The sequence below is a fragment of the Hyla sarda genome, chromosome 2 (genome assembly GCF_029499605.1).
Source record: "Hyla sarda isolate aHylSar1 chromosome 2, aHylSar1.hap1, whole genome shotgun sequence".
Lineage (NCBI taxonomy): Eukaryota > Metazoa > Chordata > Amphibia > Anura > Hylidae > Hyla > Hyla sarda.
In genome coordinates this window covers 270,328,208-270,342,585 of record NC_079190.1, presented here as the reverse complement: position 1 = coordinate 270,342,585, position 14,378 = coordinate 270,328,208, and positions in this window count along the sequence as shown.

Below are 14,378 nucleotides of genomic sequence, written 5' to 3'. Positions count from 1 at the left end.
GCAGCTCCACCCCCTGGTGATGAAATCATTAGGGGGCAGACGAACAGACAGGAGGAAGAGTGGTCAGGGTGTGAGGCTCTGTTCACATTGTATGTTTTGTATAATGTGGACAGACCATTCTGCTAGTGTCTTTCCAGACAGGGAGACTCCAGCTGTTGCTAAATTCAACTCCAGCATGCTGGGAGTTGTAGTTTTGCAACAATTGGAGTATCTCTGTTTGGGAAGACATTGCATTTTGGGCGCTCTCCCCAGTGGAGAGTGCCAAAAAGGTCCTAACCCATCTTTTGGTGTTTATTTTTTCTTCTCGTTTCAGATCCGTGTATGCAGAGGTATGCGGCAGATTCGGTGGATTACAGCGATGAACTGGATTTTTTTTCTTTTAATAAAATGGCTTACAAGGGCTGTGGGGGAGTGTTTTTTTTTAATAAAAGAATTTAGTAGTGGAAGTCATCTTGTAGATGGAATCCATTATTAAGCCGGGGCTTAGCGTTAGCCCCAAAAACAGCTAGCGCTAATCCCCAATTATTGCCCCGGTACCCACTGCCACAGGGGGGCCAGGAAGAGCCGGGCCTAGGCGGTAGCAGGCTGGCGTTATTTAGGTTGGGGAGGGACAAAAACAATGGTCTTCGCCCACCCTGGTAACGTCAGGTTGTTGCTGCTTGGTTGGTATCTGGCTGAGAATAAAAATTTGGGGAACCCTATGCATTTTTCTTTCTATATTTATTTATTTATTTATTTATGAACACAAAAACGCATAGGGTTCCCCATATTTTTATTCTCAGTCAGATACCAACTAAGCAGCAACAGCCTAACGTTACCAGGGTGGGCGAGGACCAATTTTTTTGTCCCCAGCCTAAATAACACCAGAATGTTACTGGGGAGGCCTAGGAGCGCCATTTTTGACGCTCCTGGCCTGTTGGTACCGGCACCCCTGTGGCGGTGGGTACTGGGGTAATTATTGGGGGTTAACGCTAGCTGTTTTTGGGGCAAACGCTAAGCCCTGGTTTAGTAAAGGATTCCGTCTACATGACAACTTCCACTACTAAGCCTTAAAATCGAATTTAAAAAACAACACGACATATTGGAAAAATTATTTTATTTTAAAAAACACTCCCCCACAGCCCTCGTTAGCCATTTTATTAAAAGAAAAAAAATATAGTTCATCACTGTAATCCACCAAATCTGCTGTAATCCTCTGCCTACATGGATCTGAAACAAGAAGAAAAAAGAAACACAAAAAAAATGGGTTAGGACATTTTTGGCACTCTCTGCTGGGGAGAGTGCCCAAAATGCAACGTCTTCTCAAACAGAGAGCCTCCAATTGTTGCAAAACTTTGGCTGTCTGGGCATGCTGGTAGTTATGGTTTAGCAACAGCTGGAGTCTCCCTATCTGTGAAGACACTGGCAGAAGGGTCTGTTCACATTATATAAAATGTACAATGTGAACAGAGCCTCATACTTACCACTCTGCCTCCTGTCTGTAGCTCCACCCCTTAATTACATCATCACTAGGGGCAGATTGCTTCCTTTATTTTTCAGAGGCCTTTTCAAAAATGAAAGAAGCGATCTGATTGGTTGCTATGGGCAACTCAGAAACTTTGGACAGGTTTTGATAAATCTCCCACTATGGGGGAGATTCATCAAAACCAGTGTAGAGAAAGAGTTGTGCAGTTGCCCATAGCAACCAATCAGATTGCTTCTTTCATTTTTGAAAAGGCCTCTGGAAAATAAAGCAAGCAATCTGATTGGTTTCTATGGGCAACTCAGAAACTTTTCCTCTGGACAGTTTTGATAAATCTCCCTCTATGGGGGAGATTCATCAAAAACTTCCGGGAAAAGTTTCTGAGTTGCCCATAGCAACCAATCAGATCACAAAAAAAGAGAAAAGAAAAAGGAACTTCAGCTCACCGTTTGAAGAAATTCCAGGCGGAAGGTATTATTTCACTGGGAGCACGAGAGCTTGTGGCCGAGCCATATCCTTGGGTGATAACTAAGATTCACGGAGGGATAGCATGGGGGAAGGGTATCACAGCTCCACTAAAATAAATTATTTTTAATAAGGTTCCATTAAAACTGAAAAAACACAAAAAAAAAACAAAATCACACGTGCATAGTGGGTTAAAAAACGCACGTCACCAACGTGTTTCAGGCTGTCATAAGCCCTTAATCCTGGTGCATGTTGCTGCCAACGCTACCTGTTTATATATACTAAGAATCAAGTATGTGTCATGTGACGTAATACTTGATTCTTAGTATATATAAACAGGTAGCATTGGCAGCAACATGCACTAGGATTAAGGGCTTATGACAGCCCAAAACGTGTCGGTGACGTGCGTTTTTTAACCCCTTAAGGACACAGCCCTTTTTCACCTTAAGGACTGAGCCCTTTTTCGCAATTATAATCACCGTCACTTTACGAAATAATAACACGAAAACGCTTTTACCGAATATTCTGATTCTGAGATTATTTTTTCGTGACATATTCTACTTTATTTTGGTGGTAAATTTTTGGCGTTAATTGCATCCTTTTTTGGTGAAAAATTCCAAAAGTTCATGAAAATTTTGAAAATTTTACATTTTTCTAACTTTGAAGCTCTCTAATTGTAAGGAAAATGGATATTCCAAATAAATTTTATTTTTCTTCACAAATACAATAGGTCCACTTTATGTTGGCATCATAAAATGGACATATTTTTGCTTTTTGAAAAAATTAGAGGGCTTCAAAGTAGAGCAGCAATTTTCAAAAATTTCATGAAAATTGCTAAATCTGAAGGGACAGATGTTACAGAACTACAACTCCCAGCATGCCTGGGCAGTCGAGGCATGCTGAGAGTTGTAGTTTGGCAACATCTAGAGGGCTACTGTTTGGGCACCACTGTAACAGTGGTCTCCAAACTGTGACCCTCCAGATGTTGCAAAACTACAACTCCCAGCATGCCCAGACAGCCTTTGGCATGCTGGGAGTTGCAGTTTGGCCCCCCTGGTGGTTGCCACAGTAAAGATCGTTTTACTTTCACTTTCAATTCCCCCCCACTGTCGATTCCCTACCTGAGCAAAGATCCAGCAGGCTCCAGGCTCCAGGTCCCCAGGCATCTTCTCCGGCAGGTACGGCCTCCATTTTCTTCCCAGAGCCCCTCGACATCCAGGGGCGGGCAGAACCTGTTCTGCGCTGCCATTGGTCAGAACTCCGTTCTGACTAATGCCAGCGGATAGGAGGAGATCGCAGCTTTGCGACCTCACTCCTATCCTTTAGGCTGATCGGGGCTGTTGCTGACAGCTCCGATCAGCCCTATTTTCCGGGTGATCGGGTCACCAGAGACCCGATCAGCTCGGAATTGGAGAAAATCGCATGTCTGAATTGACATGCGATTTTCTCCGATCGCCGACATGGGGGGGGGGGTCTCAGGACCCCCCTGGGCGATGTGCCGTGGGGTGCCTGCTGAATGATTTCAGCAGGCATCCGGCTCCGGTCCCCAACCGGCTAGCGGTGGGGACCGGATTTCCCACGGGAGTATGGATACGCCCTCGGTCCTTAAGGACTCGGAATGCAGGGCGTATCCATACACCCTGTGTCCTGAAGAGGTTAACCCACTATGCACGTGTGATTTTGTTTTTGTGTTTTTTCAGTTTTAATGGAACCTTATTAAAAATAATTTATTTTAGTCGAGCTGAGATACCCTTCCCCCATGCTATCCCTCCGTGAATCTTAACCAATCAGATTGCTTCTTTCATTTTGCAGAGGCCTTATGAAAAATGAAAGAAGCAATCTGATTGGTTGCTATGGGCAACTCAGCTGCTTTTCCAGGAAAGTAAAGTTTAACCACAACACTGTAACACTCTGTCCCACCCCGGGACTCGAACCGGTGGTGGTCTACCATCCACTGTGCTGCCGAGATGGTCCTGCTTATCTTTCTGTTTTACATGCCATGAGATCCCTATTGACCACAATGGGCAAAAAATCACAGAGGTAATGCACTAGTCATAGTTCCCTATACCATTAAAGAAGGGAGGGCTCAATATTCGCAAATATGCTCATATATTTTCGCATATGCGCAAAAAAACGAATATAACGAATATGCAAATTTTGCAAATATATGATGAATATTTGTCCATATATTCGCAAAATATCGCAAATTTGAATATGGCCTATGCCACTCATCACTAGTGCATAGCGCACAACTCAGCAAGGGGTTGAGTGAGCCAGCAATGTGTATACTGTATACACATTGCAGGTTCACTATAAGTTCTTGCTGGTCAGTATATATATATATATATATATATATATATATATATATATATATATATATAACGTACATCTACTGCTCAGCATCAGCTGTTCTCCCGGCTCTGTTGCCTTGAGCACAGCTGAGTCCCGAAATTCACATCAGGACGCAACAGGTGCCAGAAGTGATATCCGCTGTGATATGTCCTTAGCTGCAGGTACTACTGCTACCAACATGGAGCACACTCGGCTCCATGCTGGAAGTTGTAGTACCTTTACTAATAGACAGATTGCAGCTGGTGTAATTTCTGACACCCATTGTGATCTGTCTATTAATGCAGGTACTACAGCTCCCAGCATGGAGCTGAGTGTGCTCCATGTTGAGAGCAGTAGTACCTGAAGCTCAGGACAGATCACAGCGGATATCACTTCTGAAAGCTGCTCTGATCCTCCTGTATAATGTATAGATACGGCCAGCAGCTCTTCTCTGGTCCCCTGCACTGGTGGATATATACCTATTCATATTTCCCACAGAGAGTTGGGATTGGCTGGAACCATTTGGCCAATCACAGCTCTCTGCGGGAAATATGAATAGGTGTATATATACGGCAGTGCAGGGGACCAAAGAAGAGCAGCCGCCGCCCACCCGCATCTATACATTATACAGGAGGATCACAAAGGGTGTCAGAAGTGACACCCAGGCTGATCTGTCTATTAGTACAGGTACTACTACTCCCATCAAGGAACAGTGTGTTCCATGCTGGAAGTAGTAGCACTACTTAAAATATGTAAAAAATACAGAAAAAAGTGAAAAAGTTAAAAGCACGCACACACACATACACACACACACACACACTTTATTCAACACATTATTAAAACACATTATTAATAAAAAGTAAAAAAAAAAAAAAAGGCAATTTTTTTAACATTAAAAATTTCTCCCCCTAATAAAATTTCAAATAACCCCCTTTTCCATTGGATGAAATAAAACACTGTAAAAAAAATTATAAACATATTTGGTATCATCGTGTGCGTAATTGTCCGAACTATTAAATCATGATGTTTCTGATGCTGCACTGTAAAAGGCGTAAAGGCGAAAAAATTCCAAACACCAAAATTGCTGATTTTTGGTCACATTACATCCCAGAAAACAATGTGATAAAAAGTGATCAAAAAGTCATATAAATGCAAAAGTGGTGCTCTTGGCACCAAAAATAAACCCTAACATAGCTCTGTTGGTGGAAAAATAAAAAAGTTATAGGAATCAGAACATGACTTTAAACACACTTTTTCAAGTTTTCAAATTATTATTTTTTTTGCCTTAAAACAAAATAAAAATTACCAAGGTTTGGTATCACTGGAATCGTGATGACGCATAGAATTAGAATAGCATGTCAGATTTACTGTAATGTGAACCCTGAAAAAATGATTGCCTCTCAAAATTCCTCAATCCCATACTTTTTTTCAATTTTGCCTTACATATTTTTTCTGTCTCCATAGTACTTAATATGATAAAATAAAGTGTGCCAATTAAAAGTAAAACTTGTCTTACAAAAAAAGAAGCCCAAATACAGCTTTTTCAGTGGTAAAATAAAAAAGTAGTAGGTCTTAGAATGTGAGGAGCAAAAAACGTGAGAAAAAAAATCATTGGGTTATGAAGGGGTTAATTATTTATACAAATGTGTCAGAGGGGCCTTTGAAACCCTTAATCCAACTATTATCTCAGTACCCCCCATAGCTACTGTACATTTCTTTATTCAGTTACATTATTAAATGTCCCTTACTGCTGCACAAACATTGCTACTTTTTTCTATTCACATAAATTCCAGTACAACCGCAATAAAAAAGAATAAGGACGCTTTACAACAGATGCACTTTTTTCTATAAAGGCACTCCATAGAGGTTACTTATTAATTTCACAATTGTGCTCCATTTTGTTTTGAAGTGAAGCTAAAGAGGGCAAACCTTTGAATTAGAAGTGCTACAAATACCAAGAAATGCAGAAATTAGCAAAAAACAGAATTCCACAATTATAGTAGAATGTATAGAAATGTCAAAGAAATGCTCTAGTGCCATCTTCTGGTATATGTATGTTACAGCAAGCAACACTAACCACAATGCTAATGATCTCCCACTCAGTAATTGACTTTGAAAATTAGAGGGGTACTGAAAAGGTCAAGTTGTTTGACACTAAGGTTATATGTGGCAGCGGTGCAATTCTTCTGGATAACAGCAGTACCTAACATTAAGGAAAGTAATGTATTTAGCATCAATCAAGAAATGTTCATTATTTTCTGCTTTCGGCTGTTTCTTAAAGAGAGACTGAATTATTATTATTTTTTTTACACAAAAAGCAACACTTATGGAATTTAAGCATATTTAAGGGGTATTCTTAAAAAAAACAAAAAAAAAAAACCTAAGCATGAGAAAGAAGAGAATTATGCAATGATGCAGCACTATGGTCCATTTGCCGTCGTTCCCTGCACAGTGGCACCAAGACACCCACTGTACAGAGGAACTGCCGAATAGCTCTATTAAGCTCCTCTTACAGCCATTTAGCCTGAAAACTACTGTGCATTAATGTAGTGAAGGGGCCACAGTGTTGCATTAGTGCTGGTTCTCTGTTTTTTGGCAGGATCATACGAGGTCCCACAGGTCAGACCCCCAGTGATCATAAAACCATCCAGTAAAAAAGTCAATGTTACACTGTATGCATTCTCTTTTAATGAAAAGAGGGATGACACTATTTACCTATATAGAGGCTTCTGATGGAGGTAAACCATGTATGTCAAAAAATCCTGCTGACATAAACATCCTCTAGTTACTCTATAATGTAATATTAAATGGGCACTCTCATTAAAACTCATTTTTTGCTAGTGCACTCCTTATGGTAAATAAAATAAATCATTCTAATGTACTTTGTTTAGATAAGCTGCCATCTTTTTTGCTGGACCCTTGCTGGCCTGCAACGGAGTATGTGCAGCCTTATCCAATCATAGCGCATCTCACACTGAAATGCTCTGGGCTGTGTGTAGCAGAGTGAGGGAGGAAGTTCTCCCCTGTATGGCTTCAGATGATGTCACGTCTGCTGGGGTGATCCCTTCCCAGTTTGAAAGACTGAGCAGAATATACAGAGCAATATCAAGGTAGAAAACTAAAAAATTATAAAAATAAAGGCAGGGGTGGTTTATCATGATGGGGGCAATGAACTAGAAGGATTATAAAATTTAACAAGATCATGAGAGGTACTCTTTAAGTAGCCTTATACCCCCAGACAAGGTAATTGCATCATGTCATTAATCTTGTCTACAGCTACTCCTCACATGTCTACTCTAATCCCCATACTAAAATGGGGTAGAACCCAGACTGCTTAAACTTATGAGGCCCAGAAATTTCAGATGGCAGCCCTGGTCAGAACACAAAGGGGTTGGATTTATTAGAAACTGTGTCTCAAATGTTAGTCTTAAGTAAAAGAAGGCTGGCCCAAGATATATTAAAGGGGTATTCCAGGATTTTTTTTTATTTGACTATGCTACAGGGGCTGTAAAGTTAGTGTAGTTCATAATATAGTGTCTTTACCTGTGTGTGACAGTTTTCTCTCAATTCTTATGTGATTTTAACCCCAATATTTATTTTTAACAGCATACAAAATTACTGTTGTCTCAGATTTTTCCCAGGTTGCAATGCGGCCGAGACCTGACGCACTAGTCAAATGATTACAGGGAGCCTGTCTGCTTCAATGGGTGAAGCGATCGCTTGGTGGGAGAGAGATCAAGCTGCAAATAATGCAACAGCTGTAGGCACCCTGATTGAAAACCACAGGTCTTTGAATGGATGCAGCTCATTTATGTTTCAATGGGTGGGGTGGCTGATGTGTGGGAGGGAGGAAAATGGAATTATGGGATTTGTAGTCAAAAAAAGAAAAGGAAATACCAGTACACATAAAGCTAGCCACAGTATTTTGGTAATCTCCTAACATAGCCATTTAGCCCCAAGACAAGCGTAGATCCTTCCTAAGCATGTCCATTACTGTCTGGAAGATATGTACTAAAATCACCTTATGGTGGATAACCCCTTTAAAGGGTTAGGGTCTATTCACATGGCGGAATTTCCGCCAGCGTAATTCTGCTGGTGGAATTCTGTCTCAAATGAAAGCCCAATACACTTCTATGGGATTCCACATTCCTGTTGACACTTTAGAATTTCCTTTGGATAGGGAATAAGATGTCTTGGGGTAGAGTGCCCCTTTACACAAAATCTAGATCAACATTTTTGTAACGGTCCTACCGTGGACGGCTGGGAAGTGGATCTGCTGACCTGTGTGGACAATGGCTGAACCGCACCAGGGAGCAGAGTCTAAGGTGCCACTGGTTTTCACCAGAGCCTGCTGCAAAGCGGGAAGGACTTGCTGCGGCAGGCAACACCCAGGTCGCTTCCCCTGGCATGATCCGTCTACACAGGATGCCCAGATGAACTTGGCACAGAGAAGAAGCATAGTCGGACATAGCATGGGTCAGAAGGCTGGCAGCAAAGAAGCGTAGTCGGGTCACTGGCACAAAATCAGTAGGCAGGCGGCAAAGGCTCAAGTCGGATCACAGGCACAAGATCAGGAGGCAAGCGGCAAAGGAGCAAAGTCAGCTCAAAAAGCTGGAGGTTAAAAACACTAATATGGCAAAAACTCAGAAACGCTTTCTCTAGGGCACTAAGCACAAAGATCTGGCTCCATATTAGGGAGGTGCCAGACTAATATAGAGTCCGCCCAGGGAAGAGACAATTACTGGCCCTTTAAATTTAGAAATGTCGGCAAGCGCTCGCCCTAAGGGAAGAGGATGCGCGCATCAGTGAAGGATGACAGAGAAACAGCCGGGCACAGAGTGAGGTGAGGGGACGCTCGGGACTCGCATGTGGGCGTGTGCCGCACAGCAAGTCCCCCCGGAGCCGGCACAGGATGGGGTGCACTCATGGTTGGAGCTTTGCTCCTAGCAACGCCCGGGACACGTGTGTGGGCTCGTCCTTCACCGCGAGTCCCGGGATTGGCAGAAACAGGGGAGTTTCTGAATGAATGGCAGGAGCACTGCCCCTAACAGTACTCCCCCCCTTGGGTCTCCCCCTCTTCTTGGGTCTAAGAAAGTCTTGATCCGGACTGCAATCAAAAATATTCTCCCCTGGTTCCCAAGACCTCTCTTCTGGACCAAACCCCTTCCAGTCTACAAGAAAATAATGTTTTCCTCTAATAGTTTTCGTAGCAAGGATTTCCTTAACCTCAAAAATGTCTGAAGAACCAGAAACATGAGTGGGAGCAACAACTTTCTGAGAGAGGCGGTTAATGATCAAGGGCTTAAGCAGAGATACAAGGAAAGAATTTGGAATGCAGAGGGAGGAGGCAGACATAATTTGTAGGAGACAGGGTTGATTTTTTGAAGAATCACAAATGGGCCCAGGTAACGAGGACCAAACTTATCACTAGGTATTTTAAAGCGTGTATACTTGGAGGAGAGCCAGACCTTGTCACCAGGAGAAAAAGATGGAGGAGGTCTTCTTCTCTTGTACTCTTGAGACTACATTTGGGAGGAAGCGGATATCAACGAGCGTCGAGTCTCCTGCCAAATGGACACAAAATCTCTGATTAGAGTATCCACAGCCGGCACGCCAGAGGAATCGGGCAGCAGAAGAGGTGGACGAGGATGAAGGCCGTAGACGAAAAAAAAAGGAAGTCTTCCCGGACTCAGAGTCTTTCTGGTTGTAAGAAAATTCAGCTAACTGGGCAAGAGAGGTACAGCAGGATGAGACAGAGGCGTAGTCAATGTAGCAGTAGGTCAAGGCAGGCGGCAAAGGTTCGTAGTCAATAAACGTAGCGGAAAGGTCTGGGTACACAGGTATGCCAGTCAGGCAATAGGGTATGCTTTCTCTCAGGCAAATGGCACTGAAGATCCGGCAGGGTTGTGTGGGAGGTGCAACAACTTTATAATGTGCTGTTCAGGTGCATTACTAATTATGGGTGTACTGGCCCTTTAAATCTCAGAGCAACAGCGCTCGTGCGCCCTAGGAGACGGGGACACGTGTGCTGGAGCTGAGACACAGTGAAGGAGGCAGCAGAGGAGCGAGGTAAGTGACGGGCCGGGACTGGCATGCGGGCGTGTCCCGCGATGTGAATCCCGGCCCCACTGGGAGCAGCGACAGTACCCCACCCCCTTTTGGTCTCCTCCTTCCTTTTGCAGCTAAGAAATTTCTTGAGCAGGTCTTTGTCCAGAATATTGTCCTGCGGCTCCCAAGTGCTCTCCTCTGCACCGAAACCATCCCAATCAACCAGAAAAAAGCGTTTTCCTCAGAAGATTTCCTTCACAACATACACATCTGAGGTACCAGAGATGGGAGCAGGAGAGATCTCCCTTGGAGAAAAACGATTGAAGATGGCTGGTTTCAGGAGAGAAACATGGAAGGAGTTCGAGATCCAGAGAGAGGAGGGAAGATGAAGGGAATAAGCCAAAGGGTTGAGCCGTTTTTTGACTCTATAGGGACCCAAATAACGAGGACCAAGTTTATAACTGGGTATCTTGAAACGGATATATTAAGTGGATAGCCAGACTTTGTCACCAGGAGAATACTCAAGAGGAGGACGTCTCTTCTTGTCTGCCTGAACTTTCATGCGAGAAGTAGCCTGTAGAAGTAAAAGACGTGTCTTTTGCCAGATGGAAGAAAAATTCCGTACTTGTTCATCGACGGCAGGAACTCCAGAGGAAGATGACAAAGGAAGAGGAGGACAAGGGTGAAGTCCATAGACCACAAAGAAGGGAGAAGCACCAGAGGAATCGGAATTCTTGTGGTTGTAGGAGAATTTAGCCCATGGTAGCAGATCGACCCAATCATCTTGATGTGCAGAAATAAAATGGCGTAGATAGTCTTCCAACACCTGATTCACTCTCTCGACCTGTCCATTGGACTGAGGATGGTAAGTCGATGAGAAATCCATCTTGATTTGAAGACGTGAATACAGGGCCCACCAGAATTTAGAGACAAACTGAACCCCTCGGTCGGAGATAATATGGGAAGGAAGTCAATGCAAACTAAAAATATGATGGAGAAAAAGCTTGGCAAGTTGTGGTGCTGATGGGAGACCAGGTAGCAGTACAAAATGAGCCATTTTAGAAAAACGATCTACTACCACCCATAAGACAGTATTACCTTGGGAAGAGGGAAGATCTGTAATGAAATCCATGGCAATGTGAGACCAAGGTAGTTCAGGAACTGGCAAGGGTTGAAGCAGACCTGCTGGCTTGGAACGGGGAGTCAGACTGGGAAGGACCGAACAAAATCAACAACATCCTTTTTTAAAGTTTGCCACCAGTAATGTCTTGAGATGAGCTGTAGAGTCTTACGAATACCAGGATGGCCAGCCAGAAAAGAAGAATGTCCCCATTTCAAGACTCAGAGTTTCATACGAGGTGAAATGTAAGTTTTTCCAGGAGGCAGGTGTTGGAGACTTGCTGGTGCTGTAGAAATGACATGCTCCGGCGGGATAATATGCTGTGGAAGAGATTCACTGTCATGCACATCTGAAGACCTGGAGAGAGAGTCAGCACGGACATTCTTTTCTGCAGGGCGGAAGTAGATGAAGAAGTGGAATCTGGAGAAAAACACAGACCATCGGGCCTATCGTGGGTTGAGACGATGAGCTGACTGAAGATAAAGCAGATTCTTGTGGTATTGAATAAATTGTGACAGGAAGTACCGAACCTTCCAAGAGGTGACTCCACTCTTCTAAGGCCAGTTTAAGGGCAAGGAGCTCGCAATCTCCGATAGTATAGTTTCTCTCTGCAGGGGTGAAGGTTTTAGAGAAAAAGCCACAGGTTAAAGTTCTCCCTTTAGCAGACTTTTGTGTTAAAACCTCCCCTGCTCCTACTGAGGAAGCATCCACTTCCAAGAAAAATGGCTTGTTAGGATCAGGTCTGAATAAAACAGGAGCAGAAGCAAAGGCAGACTTCAACTGTTTGAAAGCTTCTTCAGCCTCTTGTGTCCACACCCTGGGATTAGCCGTCTTCATGGTAAGGGAGACGATGGGAGCTACCAGAGTAGAGTAATGTGGTAAATTGTCGATAGTAGTTGGCAAAACCAATGAAGCGCTGGGTTGCTTTCAAACCAGAAGGTTGAGACCAGTCTAGAACAGTGGACAACTTGTTGGGATCCATCTGGAGACCTTCACTTGTAACAATATAGCCCAAGAAAAGGAAGACTGTTTTTTTTCAAAAGTGCATTTCTCCAGTTTGGCATAAAGACGATTTTCCCAGAGACGCTGCAAGACTTGGCGGAGATGAGAGCGAAGAGGATTGGACGAATAGATGAGTATGTTGTCCAAATAGACTATGACACAGATGTATAGAAGATCTGGAAATATATAATTGACGAACTCCTGAAAGACTGCTGGAGCATTACAGAGTCCAAATGGCATGACAAGATACTCGAAATGTCTATCACGGGTATTAAACATGGTCTTCCATTTGTCCCCTTTACGGATGCAAATTAAATTTTATGCCCCACGCAGATCAAGTTTTGAGAAGATTTTGGCACCTCTCAGGCGAACAAATTTTCCATGATTAGAGGTAGCGGATAATAGTTCTTTACAGTAATTTTATTTAACCCACGATAGTCAATACAAGGTCACAAAGAACCGTCTTTTTTCTCAACGAAGAAGAATCCTGCCCCGGCAGGAGAAGAGGACTTCCTGATAAACACCTTCAGAAGATTTTCTTGTATATAGTCTGCCATGGCCTGGGTTTCTGGAACAGACAAGGAGTAAATTCTGCCTCTGGGAGGAGTGGTGCCGGGCAGTAAGTCTATAGGGCAATCGTAGGGACGGTGTGGAGGCAATACTTCATCTTGCTTTTTGCTGAAAACGTCCGCAAAGTCCTGGAGAAAAGTAGGCAGACCAGGTAGAGATCTAGAAGTTTGTTTCAATTTAGTAACACGTACATGGATACAGTGACTGTTATGATGTGGACCCCAGCGTAGGACTTCTCCAGTTTTCCAATCCAGCTGGTAGACCAAGCAGGAGAGGAGAAGTACAATGTGGGAGTACGTAGAAGGACAAGTTCTCCTTATGAGACACTCCGACCTGCATAGACAGGTGTTCTGTGTGGTATAGCGCGGTACAGTCCAGTCTTTCTCCATTGACCGTAGAGATGTACAGGGGTTTCAGAAGGCGGGACACAGGCAGACGATACTTATGCACAAGGGAGGCATCAATAAAGCTTCCCGCAGAGCCTGAGTCCAGAAAGGCCAGAACGGAGATGATTTCTTTAGAGGGAAGATGGAGCTAGACTGTCAAATTTAAAGTGGGGAGGAGGAATTCACACCTAGGGAGGCGTCTCCTACAAACCCTAGGTGTGATCGTTTTCCTGTGGCTGTGGACATACAGGACAATCTTTGAGGAAATTATCGGCACTGGCGCAGTAGAGACACAGATTCTCAGCTTGGCGGCGAGTTCTTTCTTGCAGTCAGGTGAGACTGATCCAACTGCATAGCCTCCACTGCGGGAGGCAAAGTAGAAGGTTACGGTGGTTGCTGGAAGACAAGTGCCAAGCGAGGAAAGCAACAAGGTCGTGCTGATTCTCTTTCTTGACATTGTTCCTCACGTCTCTCAGAGAAACGGATATCAATCCGGGATGCCAATTGTATCAGTTGATTCAGATTAGATGGCAATTCCCGGGCAGCAAGGACATCCTTTATTTGGCTAGATGATCCCTTCTTGAAAGTAGCGCAGAGAGCTTCATTATTCCAAGACAACTCCGATGCCAGGGTCCGAAACCGGATGGCATATTCGCCCACAGTGGGGTTGCCCTGGGAAAGACTCAGCAAGGCAGTCTCAGCGGAGGAAGCTCAGGCAGGTTGTTCAAAAAATGTGCAAAATTCCATCAGGAATGCCTGGAGGTTATTAGTGATAGCATCACTGTGATCCCATAGTGGAGTAGCCCAGGCCAAGGCCCTACCAGAGACTGATGACGGAGGCCACCTTTGCTCGTTCTGTGGAGAACTGGTCCACCATGAGTTCTAAGTGCATGGAGCACTGCGTCACGAAACCCCGACAAGGCTTGGGATCCCCCTCAAACTTCTCAGGAAGTGACAGACGGAGTTTCGAACCGGAGGCAACTGCAGCAGCGGG